Here is a 14000-nt window from a genome sequence, read left to right on the forward strand (position 1 = left end):
AAATAATTTAAAGAATATGTGCCTGAAAGAGGTAAAATAGCCCTTTTCCTAGAGTTCTTGACCTTGAATAAAATGTGTGGTATTTTTTCTTTCCTTTTTTTTTTTTTAAGATTTTATTGACGTATTCATGAGAGACAGAGAGAGAGAGAGAGAGGCAGAGACATAGGGAGAGGGAGAAGCAGGCTCTATGCAGGGAGCCGGATGTGGGACTCAATCCCGGACACGTCCCGAGCCAAAGGCAGAGGCTCAACGGCTGAGCCACCCAAGCATCCTAGTATTTTTTTCCTGTTAGTTTTTCTACTTATATTTAATGTCACTTTAAATTATTATTATGGGGGCAGGTAGGTGGCACAGTTGGTTAAATGTCCAACTCTTGATTTGGGCTGTGAAATCAAGATGGCCCAGTGTGGAGCCTCCTTAGATTCTTCACTCTCCCCTACCCTATGTCCTTTAAGTTCTTTAACGATTGAAAATTAATAAGAAAGAAAAAAAGAAAATTAATAAGAAAGAGTAAGATCTAGGAAGAATATCACTCTCTTGATTGTAGGCTGCATATAGTACAGGTAAAAAATAAAATCCTTGATAGGTAAGACTTTTCACTTCTTAGTGAATGCAAAGTAAAGGACCCACAGAGGCACCATAATAGGATATACTTTTGGAATGCAAGAGGTAATTATTAAATCCCAGATCTGCAGAGATCTTGGTCAATGACATGGTCACTTTGAGTCTTTCATGAGATTCATTCCATGTGTCTTGACTGTGCCAAGTACTTTACATGCATAATTGTCCTTTAAAAAAAAAAAAAAAAACATTGTGAGTGTGAGACCACTAGAATCCCCACTCAGATGAGAGAACAAGCTTAGATAGGTTAAGGCACATGGCTGACTCAGTTGACCCCAAGCAACCTGTCTCCAGTCCTCTCCCTGTCACTCTCCTGCCTCCCTCTTGTCTACCATGGTACTACCAGAAACAACATGGTACCAGGAGCACTCAGGCAATGTGGGACTCTTTTGTTTGTTCGCTGTGCACACAGATTGTGCCTGGACTGGCTTAAGGCTTTCAGAGCCCCTTAGAACTCTGACATATATCAAATTTTGAAAAACTGACATGTATCAAATTTTAAAACTATGCTCAACTGTAAAGTAAGCCTACAAATGTTGAACAAAGTTATTTTTCTCACAGTGACTACACAGATGCTTTGTTAAAAGATCAAATGTAAAAATTCTTTAAAATAAATGTTTATTGCTCTGGCTTCACTTGGCATACTAAAAACACATATGGCACAACCCAGGGCTGGCCTATTTCAACCTGATTCACTGAAGATGGGGGTGGGATGAGGAGGAGAGGCAGTAGTTCTTTCTAGACATGTTCCCTACTCAGGGTTAGGGGAAGTACGGCTGGGAGGAGCAGAAAAGGAGCTGCCTTCCACCTGACCTCTGCATACGCTCATCACTAGAAAGCTGCAAGAGAGGGTCTGTGTAAGAGGCTACTCTCCTGGGGGTTGAATATGCTGGTGCCAATCCAGGTTTAGCCACCTTAGTCAAAAAAGATCTTGGCACCCACCCCCCCATCCCCAGAACATTTATTTAAGCATGGAAGCATGGGTAACTGCAGTTCTCATGTGTGTGCAGGAACCCCTGTTGGCAGAAGCCCAAGCCAAGGCTCCAGAGCTGTGTATATAAAGCAGGCGGCTACTGTCATTAAGATATGCCAAGAAGAAGAAATCAGGCTTTTGCAATAAACCACATAAAACAAGCTGTGCTCGGCTCTTGGGCTTAGTTGTCTCTGGAAAATGGAAAATTCTTCATCCCAGACCAGTTCTCACTGATTTGGAGACTCTCAGCACTTTGCCTGACCAACTCGCCTTCTAGAACACGAGTTCTTAAATGTCACGGATCCCTGGGCTCCATCATGAACTCCTCACCTTGTTCTGAAGCTTCCATATGAGACTTCTTTTGTGACAAGTGTGGGGAAAATGTAGCAAGAGTTAAAAGTGAATCTCTTACCTCTTTGAACTGTTTTCTTCGTACTTCGTGTACACAGATACACTTTTGATGTGTTAACTAGAAAATCTGACTAGAAAAGAACAAAGCAGCTGTCACTGGAAGGAAGACACTGACAAAAAAACCACACAGTCCTTTATTGAAGAACTGTCAAGCCCATCCTACAGTGCTGGGGTTGTCTGTGGTATTTATCAGAGACCTAGATCTGATGCAGGAAATTAAAAATAATAATAATAATAAATCTGTCCACTGGACATTTATGAAAGGGATCTAAAATTATATTACATTTAAAATAACAAAAATGGGTATTTTAACAATTCAGATACAATGTTGTTTTTACTAGTTATATATATATATATATTTGTATATGCATGTGCATGCTTTCCTAATAGCAAAAATATCCATGTATATAAAGACAAGAAAGGGATACAATGTAGATAAAACACCTATGTAAAGATTAAAAGCATATACATTTTTTCTCACTGTGACAGGAATCTTTTAATGCATTTAAATATTTTTTCCTCAATGTAACTTTCATTTTACTATTACATATGAAATTGAATCCTTTAAATATTTCTGAAATTAGCTTAAACAAGATCCTTCCAGGCAAATGGATCTCTTTATTTCGTGTTTCTCTACTGACTCGCAAGATTTTCCTGAACATGATTCCCGGCTTTAACGTAATATTCATGTTGTGCTATTTGTTACATATTTGTTTTAAAATTATGTGTTCTAAAAAAAATATGTGTTCTGTGTGATATTTGGGCTTATTTCTAACTATTGGACTGCACAGAATTTAATAACCTTTTTCTAAGCAAATAACGCTGTATGTAAAGTGGGGGGGGGTGTTTGTTTGTTTGTTTACATAATCCCAATAGCATGAACATGAGGAGAAAAGAAATCTGTTTAAGATTGCACAGGAAAAAAATGCTAAACATAACTGAAAATAGTCCGCAGAGTCAGGTGAATGTATTTCCTTGTATTTTTAGGTCATGGTGCTGTTAAGATAGGCTTCGAGGCTTCAAATCTTAGCTGTATCACATAAGAGCTATCCTGCCATACACAGGTTAGTTAACTTTCCTAAGCCTCAGTTTCTTCATCTGTAAAAGAGGAAAGTATCCACCTCACAAGGGTTGTTTAGACGGGAAAAAAAGAGGGATCCATAGCTAAGTGCTGTATTGAGCAATTCATTCAATTCATTCTACACTGAACCATGTAAAACTGATTGCAGAACAGAACACAGAGCTCCTCAGAGCCTTTCATATACACTGATGAATTTTTAAATCACAAATATAACTCAATATTTGGAATTCCACAGAATCATCTGACCTGGAAGGAATCCTTTTATGATGAGTATTTCTGGAGATCAGTGTTTCTCAGAAGAGAGTCTGAAAGGGCGATGGGGAGGACTTCAAGGAGCATCTTAAGGCAATAGAAATCTTTCTACAGGACTTCTGGGGCTTATATGCATAAAGACTGTTTCAAGACCTGGAGAACTATCTGCAAACTATCGAAATCACTCCTGCTTTAGTTGCAAAGTGCCTCTTGTGGCCTGAGTTGACAAGTGCAGTTTCCGGAGTGCATTGAGAAGAAACTCTCCACAAGACAAACTATTAACTAAACAAATTGCCAGGGATTTTTTTTTTTAATTAAGAATTTGAAATTCCCTTCTAAGTGACTTATATGTATTTTTGTATTTAAACATCTATCATATGGCAGCGTGGACCAAGCAAGTGCTTAAATTTAGATAAGACAACTACTGGGTGGGAGTCTGATGGACAGTGGGGTGAGTTTTTACAGGTTTTCCATCCGAAATGAACCAAAAGGAAGATTCGCAGGCAGGGGGTGTATACCGTGAGTCCATGATCTCTCATTTATTTTCAAAATACTACATGGAACAAGGGCTTTATCAGTCTCTCTAACTTAACTTTTCAATCACTTGAAGGCAGGACAAATTGATGATTAATTTCTCTCCCTTTTGAAAATTCTGTCCTCTGAAAATTCCAACATTTTAAAAGGATCTGATAAATAATACCAAGTTCATTGGCATTTCAAACAGACAAGACACTTATCTATTTTAAACCATTATGAATGTCATATTTCCATTCAAACTTGGGAAGATCACATTTTCAGCTACCAACCAACTATGGAAAAATCTTTCAGGCAACAATAACCTCTTAATTGAAGATTTCTCTTAAAATTATTTTTATAGAATAATGTGGGTGTTATCCTCCTGAAAAACAAAATTACTTTTAATGAAGCAGTTCAAAATCAGGGCAGGGAAAGAGCAAAGAGTTTCCTTGAGGTTCTGGTGACAGTTTACATAAAAAGATGTTTTATTTTCTCTTTGCAGGGTGTACACCATCATTTTGTCTTATTATTCCTGACATTCAGTTCATCATATTAGCATCTTTGTGGGAAACAAGAAAGCAATTAAGGTTTTTGCTCTTTATTCTTCAGGAGACAGAGATTTTGCTTTCCCTCAAAACTCTTAATGATGAGACAGCCCTGGTCAAACACCAAATGCACAGATTTTAAAATGCAATAAAGATAGAGCTTTAATAATTTTCAATTACAGTTATTCTGCAATAATGTTAGCGAATCTCATCTAAAAAGTAAATTATTCATTGAATAGGAAATGGGAAAGCTTTGGGATTGTGTGACTCTCCCATTTAAAGTTTCACTAAGATTCTCCTTGATAAGGTTCTTTTAAAAGATTACATATTTTATACTTTGTTTCTATCCCTTTTCTTCATTCAGGATGCTGTTTCTACTTTTTAATATACTTTTCTAACAAAACACGGTAGTTATAGAGTGGCCATTCAGAGGGATCTATTCAGAATAAGTATTCATTCACTTGCTGCCAGAAATACTGATAATATGATATTTTTTATTTCGTTTTAAGAATACACTTTTCATTTTAAGCAAATGAAACTTATAACCAAATTAAAAAAAAACCTGTCATTGGTTTTCATTAGAAAATTGGCAGGAAAAAATCCTGCATGTTGTCTTTGCGTTAGCAAAGCTTGCTTTTCATGTAAATAAATAGGTCATTTATTGGAAAGTGCAGAGAATACAGCAAAACTATAGAATCCCAGAAAATATTTTAAATCAAAATAAAGTATGACACAATAAAAAAAAAGGTAATGCAGACAATTTCCTTTAAAAAAGAGAAGTGGGGGCGCCTGGGTGGCTCAGCGGTTGAGCGTCTGCCTTTGGCTCAGGGTGTGATCCTGGAGTCCCAGGATCGAGTCCCACATCAGGATCCTTGTATGGAGCCTGTTTCTCCCTCTGCTTGTGTCTCTGCCTCTCTCTCTGTCATGAATAAATAAATAAAATCTTAAAAAAAAATAAAAAATAAAAAATAAAAAATAAAAAAGAGAAGTGTCGCCCTGCTCACAGAACTTGAAACCAAGTCATTCACTTAAGCCATTTTCTCTATTTCTTGTATAGTAATTTCCAGTATTTGTGCTCAGATAAATGTCAGCGTTTTTATCATTGGTCTCCTCACTCTCCTTTCTCTTGCCACAGATTTGGTTACTTTTGTTAATTTTTCTACCTTCAGACTGAAGATGTCACAACTTTAACTTCATGATGAGGTGTGGGCAAAACTCTTGCAGTGAAATTCATGACTGGAAGACTTTGCATTCAGAATTCTAGAACATATTCCAAACTTCCAAGGGACTTATGAGCAGCATTCTTGAGCTCGATAATACATGAATCTGAACTTTTCATTCACTGAATATCACCAGTTTATCTCACAAACCCGAGCCAGTGTGCTTGAGATGACAACGCTGTGAGAAATTTGAAGGAACTTGTCAGATGCTGGTGGTTTCAGCTAAATATTATTTTAAGTTGGTGGGTCTTTTTTGTTTGTTTCAAATCTTGTTTAAGGAAAGCATTTGTTTATCCACTTCAATGGGAAACTCCATTATGGTGAGATTAAGTGAATTATTTCTAGTGTCTCTAGACATTGTCCCAGGCTGGAATGAGAAATCCCTTATTTATAACTGCCTCCATCTATTAATTTCACTCATTCCATTTTATAAAGTGCATTAGGTTCATTATAATGGCAAATACTTTAATGACACAATGAAAGAAATGGAATCCACATTTTGCCTTAATCAGCATCCCTCAGCACTACCTCTCTAGACAAGACAGGGATGCTTGAACTTCACTAGCTTAATTTAATTTATATGCTTAATAATACATATTTAAGTATGCATTAATACATAAATATCAAAAAGGGATCTTTTTCATGAAATTATTCATGAAGAATCTTTGTAACATTAACTTTTGTTTTACAACTCTTTTTGAAAAGCTCTTTGCTGAAGATATCTGGATAGACCTAAGACAGCAATTATACGTATGGTCCTTAAGGTCCAAGAGACACGGGTTCAAATTCTGCCTTGACGTATTACCAGCAAGCTTTAACCTATCATCTCTAGACCTTTGTGTCCTTTTCTTTTTTTTTAGAAATTGGGAGACAATAATAGTAGCTACTTCACGGGTTATTGAGATGATTAAAGGAGGCAAACACGTATGAAGTACTCACACCAGCACCCAACATAGAGCAAGCACTCAATGTGCATGAGCTAATGAATAGTGAATTATTATAATGAATAATCAGAAGTAATAGGCATCTTTTGCAATCTTGTCAAAGTCTACCTGGGCCAATTGAAATAATGACCGGATATAAATTTAGTCTCCTTCAAATCCAGTGCTATATATCTTATTCCATAATTTTCTGTACGATTTGCAATGGTCTTGTTTTTTACTGTTTTCTCTCTCCCGATTCTGAGGGAAATATTGGCACAAATTTCTCTGATATGATAAAATTATCGTTAGTAACTATAAAAAAATGCTCAGCAAAAATAGGAAAATAAAGCATGACCTAAAAGATTGGCCAATACCAACCCTCAAGGAAGCTGTATCTTAAACAGAACTTGCATTGTGATTTAAAACCTTCACTGGAAAAAAAAAAAAAAAACCTTCACTGGAATAATTAATATCTTTGCATACAGTGATACTTTGAACTCCATATTATGCTTGAATCACTCTGGAACATGTTTTACCATAGAAATTCAGTGTTCCTTATCTCCACTTGGCCTTTGTCGGAGACGTTTCCTAATGTCCTGATTTCTCAAAAATTCTACTTTTCCCTGAACCTGCTGTTTGGTCCAGAGATATGAATGAGCACAGACTAAACAGGGCCAGCAAGAAGCACAAAAATATAAGCACTATTTGTAAAACTAAATGACCTCTACCCACTTTAGTTTAAATGAATCTCCTCAATACAGTAAATAGAAAAGTTACCAAAAATTATTTGAGTCCTGTGTTTTGATGCCCTTTGCCTAAACAACTTATGTATGATTTCTTCCCCTCTAATTTTTATCTATAGTTTATTTACAAAGAGATTTTGGTGGAGAAAAAAAAAATTGCCCAATATGTTCTACCTGAGGCCAAAAGGAACATTAGCTAAGAATACAGGAGGTAGATTTCGTATCAATTCCTCCTGAGAGCCCATTAAAGCAAGAAACACAAGGTAATGCACTCGCTGTAATGTTGAACAAAATGTAAACTAAGGTTCGGTTTTAAATATTCTTATTATGAACACACACAAGTAGACCAGCACACACCAGAGATTTAGGCTCACCTGGTTTATAGGCTACTCAAGGTTCAATCTCCCATCTCACATGCCCCTCTGGTGGGCATAAAACAGAGATGAATGAATGGGCACCTCCAAATTGATCCACTTGTCAATTCCAACCTCATCAGGGGGGCTTGTTGTCTTAGCTCAGGCTGCTGTAACAAAATGCCATACATTGAGTGGCTTATACAACACACATTTATTTCTTACAGTTCTAGAATCTAAGTCCACGATCAACGTACTAGGAGATTCAGTTTCTGGTAAGGATCCTCTTCCTGGCTTGCAAATGGCTGCCTTCCCACTACGTGCTCACAAGGCAAAGAAAGAGAAATCTCTGGACCCTGAGGACATTAATCCCATTATCGGGACTCCACCCTCACCACCACACCTAAACATAATTCCCTTCCAAAGGCCTCATCTCCAAACACCATTACATTGGGGGTTAGCACTTCAGTATATGAATTTGAGGGAATACAAACACTCAGCCCATAACACCTGTTGCAGTGTATCAGTGTGCCATATCTGACTTTCAAAATCCTAGCAGGGGATAAACTTGTACACGTCACATTTTATATATGAATGTGCTAGATCCGATCCCTTTAGGCCAGGTCTCCCTTCATTATTTGAATCAGTAGTGGAGTGAAATGTAAATATAGATGTGTTCAGATAAATTTGTAGTGAGATTTGATTATCTACATTTTCAAAAGCCACTCAACTTTGCCTCTGTCTATATGCAGATTTCATATAATTATAAATTTGGTTTGTGTGCAGTTACGTGAATATAACCTGGCTTATTATCTACTCTGGCTTTTAAGAACTATGTGCATGATCAAAATATCAACAGCCTAATAAATGGAAGAATTGATTTCAGGAAAACAAGAAAACAAAAGCTTTATGTCATAGCATTATCACAGCTAATTAATGCTTTCATGGTTCTTAAATTTCTATTTTATCATTAATTATGGTGTGGTAAAACTTCATAATTAAAATAACTATACCATATGCTGTTATATGTGTCCATTTTGTTCTAAAAAGAGACATATATGTCCTTTCATATGCTTTATTCTCAGCCATCTGTGAAAACTAATCCTGTGGCAAACACGGACCAGCAGTTCCTCGATTTGATGTTATAAAGCGTTAAAATACTTGGAATCCCACATCCAGCTATGTTCGATTGCTGTTACTTCTTGCTCATAGAAGGCACTCAATACTCCAGAATAGGTGCATGTGAGTTTTGGCATCAATGGCACCTGACTACAGTAAGGTTCTCAAGAGATTAGAAAGAAATCAAGTCCACTATCAAAGTAGGTGCCATTATATTTAAAGTCTGTCTTTTGAAAGAGTATATAACTGGACTGATTGATTGATTGATTCATTCATTCATTCATTCATTTTTTAACAGGAATTTTTTAAAAGATTTTATTTATTTATTCATGAAAGACACAGAGAGAGAGAGAGAGAGAGAGAGAGAGAGGCAGAGACACAGGCAGAGGGAGAAGCAGGCTCCAAGAAGGGAGCCCGACGTGGGACTATATCCCAGGTTTCCAGGATCACACCCTGGGCTGATGGTGGCGCTAAACTTCTGAGCCACCCGGGCTGCCCATAAGTGAGATTTTTTTTAAACCAATATAAATATCAGACTGTCACGTGGCAAATTTATTCACTTATATTTACTGTGGTTATTAAAATGTTTGGATTAATTTTGCAAATAGTAGGCAGGAAACAACAAATGTTGGAGAGGATGCGGAGAAAAGGGAACCCTCTTACACTGTTGGTGGGAATGTGAACTGGTGCAGCCACTCTGGAAAACTGTGTGGAGGTTCCTCAAACAGTTAAAAATATACCTGCCCTACGACCCAGCAATTGCACTGTTGGGGATTTACCCCAAAGATACAAATGCAATGAAACGCCGGGACACCTGCACCCCGATGTTTCTAGCAGCAATGGCTACGATAGCCAAACTGTGGAAGGAGCCTCAGTGTCCAACGAAAGATGAATGGATAAAGAAGATGTGGTTTATGTATACAATGGAATATTACTCAGCTATTAGAAATGACAAATACCCACCATTTGCTTCAACGTGGATGGAACTGGAGGGTATTATGCTGAGTGAAGTAAGTCAGTCGGAGAAGGACAAACATTATATGTTCTCATTCATTTGGGGAATATAAATAATAGTGAAAGGGAAAATAAGGGAAGGGAGAAGAAATGTGTGGGAAATATCAGAAAGGGAGACAGAACGTAAAGACTGTTAACTCTGGGAAACGAACTAGGGGTGGTAGAAGGGGAGAAGGGCGGGGGGTGGGAGTGAATGGGTGACGGGCACTGGGTGTTATTCTGTATGTTAGTAAATTGAACACCAATAAAAAAAATTGCAAAAAAATAAAAAAATAAAAAAAAAAAAAAAAAAATTTTGCAAATAGTAACCTATTTGCCATGTCTTCCCTTTGCTTTTCACATTCTCCTCCCCAGCCAAAAAAAAAAAAAAAAAATCTTTTTAAATTTAAGCTTTTACCATGCTTTCTTAACAATGTATAGAAACATTTTATGTGTACCCAAGAGCACTTGATCTCTGGTCAGTCATGTTCTCTGGAATATTGGAATATTAGAATATTGCAACTCTGCTTGTTTTTTTACCCTCTACCATATTAGCCTTTTCTCACATATCAATATCCTTTCAGGGTGACTCACATAATTTCCAACATCTTCCAGTGCTTCTTCCATCCCTCCTGGGCTTCTGTGTCCCTCTTTCTAAAGCCCATCCATCCTTCTGTGATTATTTTAGCAAGCTTCTGTGAGAGAAGATGCTCCTGAAGAGTAGATTAGCCAGGTGCCTAACTGTAGGCTGATAGTTCTTTCTCTCTGCCTGTTGCAGATTCTTGTCTTCCCACACCTGCTACGACTCATGAGAATTCTATCTTAGTGGAATTACTACTCCTTTGGAGGAAACCTATCATTTCTTTCTAGTTGTGATTTCTTTAGATCTCTCTTCTCACTCTCTCTCTCTCTGTCTCTCTTTCTCTCCCCCCCTTCTCTTCCCCCATATATCTAACCTATTTGACTTATTCACTGAGGTTTAATTTTATAACCATGTTTTTCTTTATCTCTGTAACTCCTGGTTTTGAATTCAAAATGGTCTGTTCTTTCATTGAGTCTCTTCCTCCTCACACATGAAATCTTTAATCAATTTAAACCTACTTAAATAATACCATTTTATAACCTCAAGTTCATTTTCGCATCAATCCCTCTGTTCGTAGACTCAGCTGATTCTCCCTAATAATGGATCCTTTCCCTGTGTGATTTTTTATTTTTTATTGTGAACATATATTTAGCTGAGATTATTTTTCTGTAGAAGTTCTATGTACCAGGAGTTATGGAAACAACCCCATGGTACTCCTTTTTGGTGTGATAAGTGGTCTACACTGTGTATTAAGCTCCCACATCAATGTTAAGATTTCAGTCTCATGTCTTTAAAGATAATAAATAGAACTGCTATTTTGCTAACCATTCTGGACATGATTTCTTCTGTTTACAAGTCCCTGATACCTGAATATTTCCCTTTCTTTCCTTTTAACTCAGCTATTAATTGTTTTTAAAAATTATTTTTATCATGTAGTCTACCTCGCCCATCCATGTGTTTTCATGGGGTCAGAAAATATCCTCATTAACTCTGTTCCATGTATTAAAAAGCTAGAAGTCTCCCTCCCCTGCCTCTGCCACATACACACACACACACACACACACACACACACACACACACCATATCATTATGTAAAGGTCTAAGATCAATATAACAACACACTATTCTTGGTGAAAAATCATCATTTATCAAAGGGGTTAAACCAAGGGACATTACTTTGATCAAATAAGGAGCAGAGTCCTTCAGGAAAGCCAAGATCATTGTGAGAAAATGGCTTCAGAAGCTTAGAAGGTTACTAATTTCTTATGTTCAAGGAGAGGTCTCCTGCACACCCAGGAGCTTTTCTCTCAACTATACAGGTAGGATGCATTTCTTCAGGTACCTGCTGAGCTCACAAAGTTTCTCCTTTCCCTGAGAGCTGCTTTTCACCACCTCTTTTCCAGCTCCACAAGAATGGGTCCTCTAGCAGCCATATCTTACTAAACCAAGGTGGGCCAATCTGATTCTCTCTTCAGGGAATTAAGAACTGAGACTGAGAGAGCTGAGTTAGTCTTTTCATGTGACTCGATCTAAAATAACTAAACAAGGGTGGTTTAGATACAGTACCATGTAGCTCTCACTTTCACTATAGGGCCAGACACAGTTACAGATACCTATTCGTTGGTCCATCTCCTTCATAAACTATGAGCCCCTTGAAAACAGAAATGGTGCTTTTCATTATAGTATCTCTAATAACTTTCAAAATTGCTGTCACTTAGGGTTATTCAATGCATAGCTGTTGAGTGAGTAACTACATGAAAAAATAAGTATGGGGATCTGTCTAGAAATAGGGGAGAGGAAAGAATAAGTGATTACCTCCATTTAGGAAGGGTTTGGTAGGCCTCTCAAAGACAATATAGGATAAGAACACTGGTTTTAGAGCCAGAGATCCCTGAATTCAAGGGCTAGTTCCAACATTCATTAGCTGTGTGACCTTTTCTTCGCCTGTAATATGGGGATGTTCTTGATGAAACTATTGTGAACATTAAGTATGGGGAAGAACCCAAGAGGACACACACAATCCTGCTAATTAGAATCTGGATTTCAGGGAAAGACAAGAGGAATAGAAGCTGTAGGGCATAAAAGATCAAGCTCTTCTCCTGTACGTCATCCCATTACCATTTATAAGTGGACAAGGGGGGAATGGGAATGCAGCTTTAAGCACCTCTGGATCTGCTGTTGGCCCACTTTAGCAGGGAGAATTCAAGGATTCATTGTAACTAGATAAAAGCAGGCTCATGAAGCTGGGACCTCAGGGAAATGACTATATAAGAGAAAAGGGGAACTGGGAGAATGGCAATGAATCCAGTCTAGGTGAATGACTAAAAGCACTAATTTACTTTGATGATGCAGGAGGACTTGTGTCAATATCGAGTGTTTAGTAGTGGGACCTCTTCAAGGTTTCAATAGCAGGTGTCTCATTAAGTGACTCTCCAACAAGTCTCTGTTTGATAGAAGGGTGGCTCTGGGTGATCCAGTTCAGAGTAGCCACAGGAGTATAAGGATAAGATCTTACCCCCAGAGAGACAGAGGCTAGAAAACTCTAGATCATGTGTCATCGATGGAGGAAATAATGTTCCAAGGGGGCAAAAATTGGTTCTCATGGATTTGAAGATCTTAGATACCATAATTGTTTTGTGTGCCTGCAAAGGGCCTCAGAATATAAGCAGATATACAATATATCTGTGGTATTAAAATACGGTAACAAGGGAGGAATAACAATTAGGAAAAAACATGCCCACAAAAGACTTCTTAGGCATGTGATGATCAAAAAAAAGAGTAGAGAAACACTGGCATAGGTAAACTATTCCAGACTTGATACTGGCTGAGCCCGTCTGTAGCATTGACATTGTCTCTATAAACTTGGCTTTTCACATTGACCACTCCAAAGGTTCCTTCCCTCTCGCTCCTATGCCTGCAATTTTACTGGGCTGCTACTAGGGTGCTTTGGTCCTATTAAAGCCATGTAGTTTGAATGGTCAGGCAGTGATTAACAGAGTGAGGAATTAGCATATTTTTTTAAATTCTTTATGTATATCTATACTTTTTTCTAAATGAAAAAGAGCTCTTAATTAGAACAGTCTAACATAACCAGCGTTAGTAAACATTAAAGTTTAAAAAACAAGAGGAAAACACATTTAAATCTAAAATGGTACCTCTGACTGATTTTAGACTAGTGCTAATTACCATATAAATTAAAGTTAAGGATAAATATAATTGTTTCTAATATATCTTTAAAGGCTTTAAATGATACAGTGTCGAGTGAAACTATGACTGAATGAAACTGCTGATCCAGGCAGATGTACCAAGTTTATCCCTCCCCTATCACCTGATGTGTTACTGGAGGCCTTCCATGTAAGAGGCATAAATCCAAATGCCTCCTGGTTAAAAACCTCCACAACTCTGGATTATACCTTCTTTGCAATTTATAAGACAGAGTCACCTCTCAGAGGGCAGTACATGGAATCCTCCTTCTCCTCATCTTTCATTTCCTGTTAGTTCCTATGACAAGCTTATCTTCTTATTATAATCTCTTTGATAGATTAGCAAAAGAAATTTGAAAAGAATCAATATGTCAATTAACACACACACTCACACGTAATTCAGATGAGCAAGTCTGAAGAAATTTTGGAATGAGAACTGAGAACAAGCGGTTGGGGTAAGGGAC

General features: G+C 37.5%; 1 long non-coding RNA gene across 1 annotated transcript in view; it reads right to left on the bottom strand.

The window, feature by feature from the left end:
* Positions 1 to 344: 344 nt before the first annotated feature.
* Positions 345 to 14000, bottom strand: part of LOC119864576 — a 55351-nt gene continuing 41695 nt past the window's right edge. Inside the window, exons 3-5 of the long non-coding RNA XR_005374425.1 lie at positions 7660 to 7808; positions 2007 to 2076; positions 345 to 788 (exon numbers count right to left, since the gene is read on the bottom strand). This is a non-coding gene — a long non-coding RNA (uncharacterized LOC119864576). The remainder of the gene's footprint in view (positions 789 to 2006; positions 2077 to 7659; positions 7809 to 14000) is intronic.

Source organism: Canis lupus, chromosome 20 (assembly GCF_011100685.1).
Source record: "Canis lupus familiaris isolate Mischka breed German Shepherd chromosome 20, alternate assembly UU_Cfam_GSD_1.0, whole genome shotgun sequence".
NCBI classification, from domain to species: domain Eukaryota; kingdom Metazoa; phylum Chordata; class Mammalia; order Carnivora; family Canidae; genus Canis; species Canis lupus.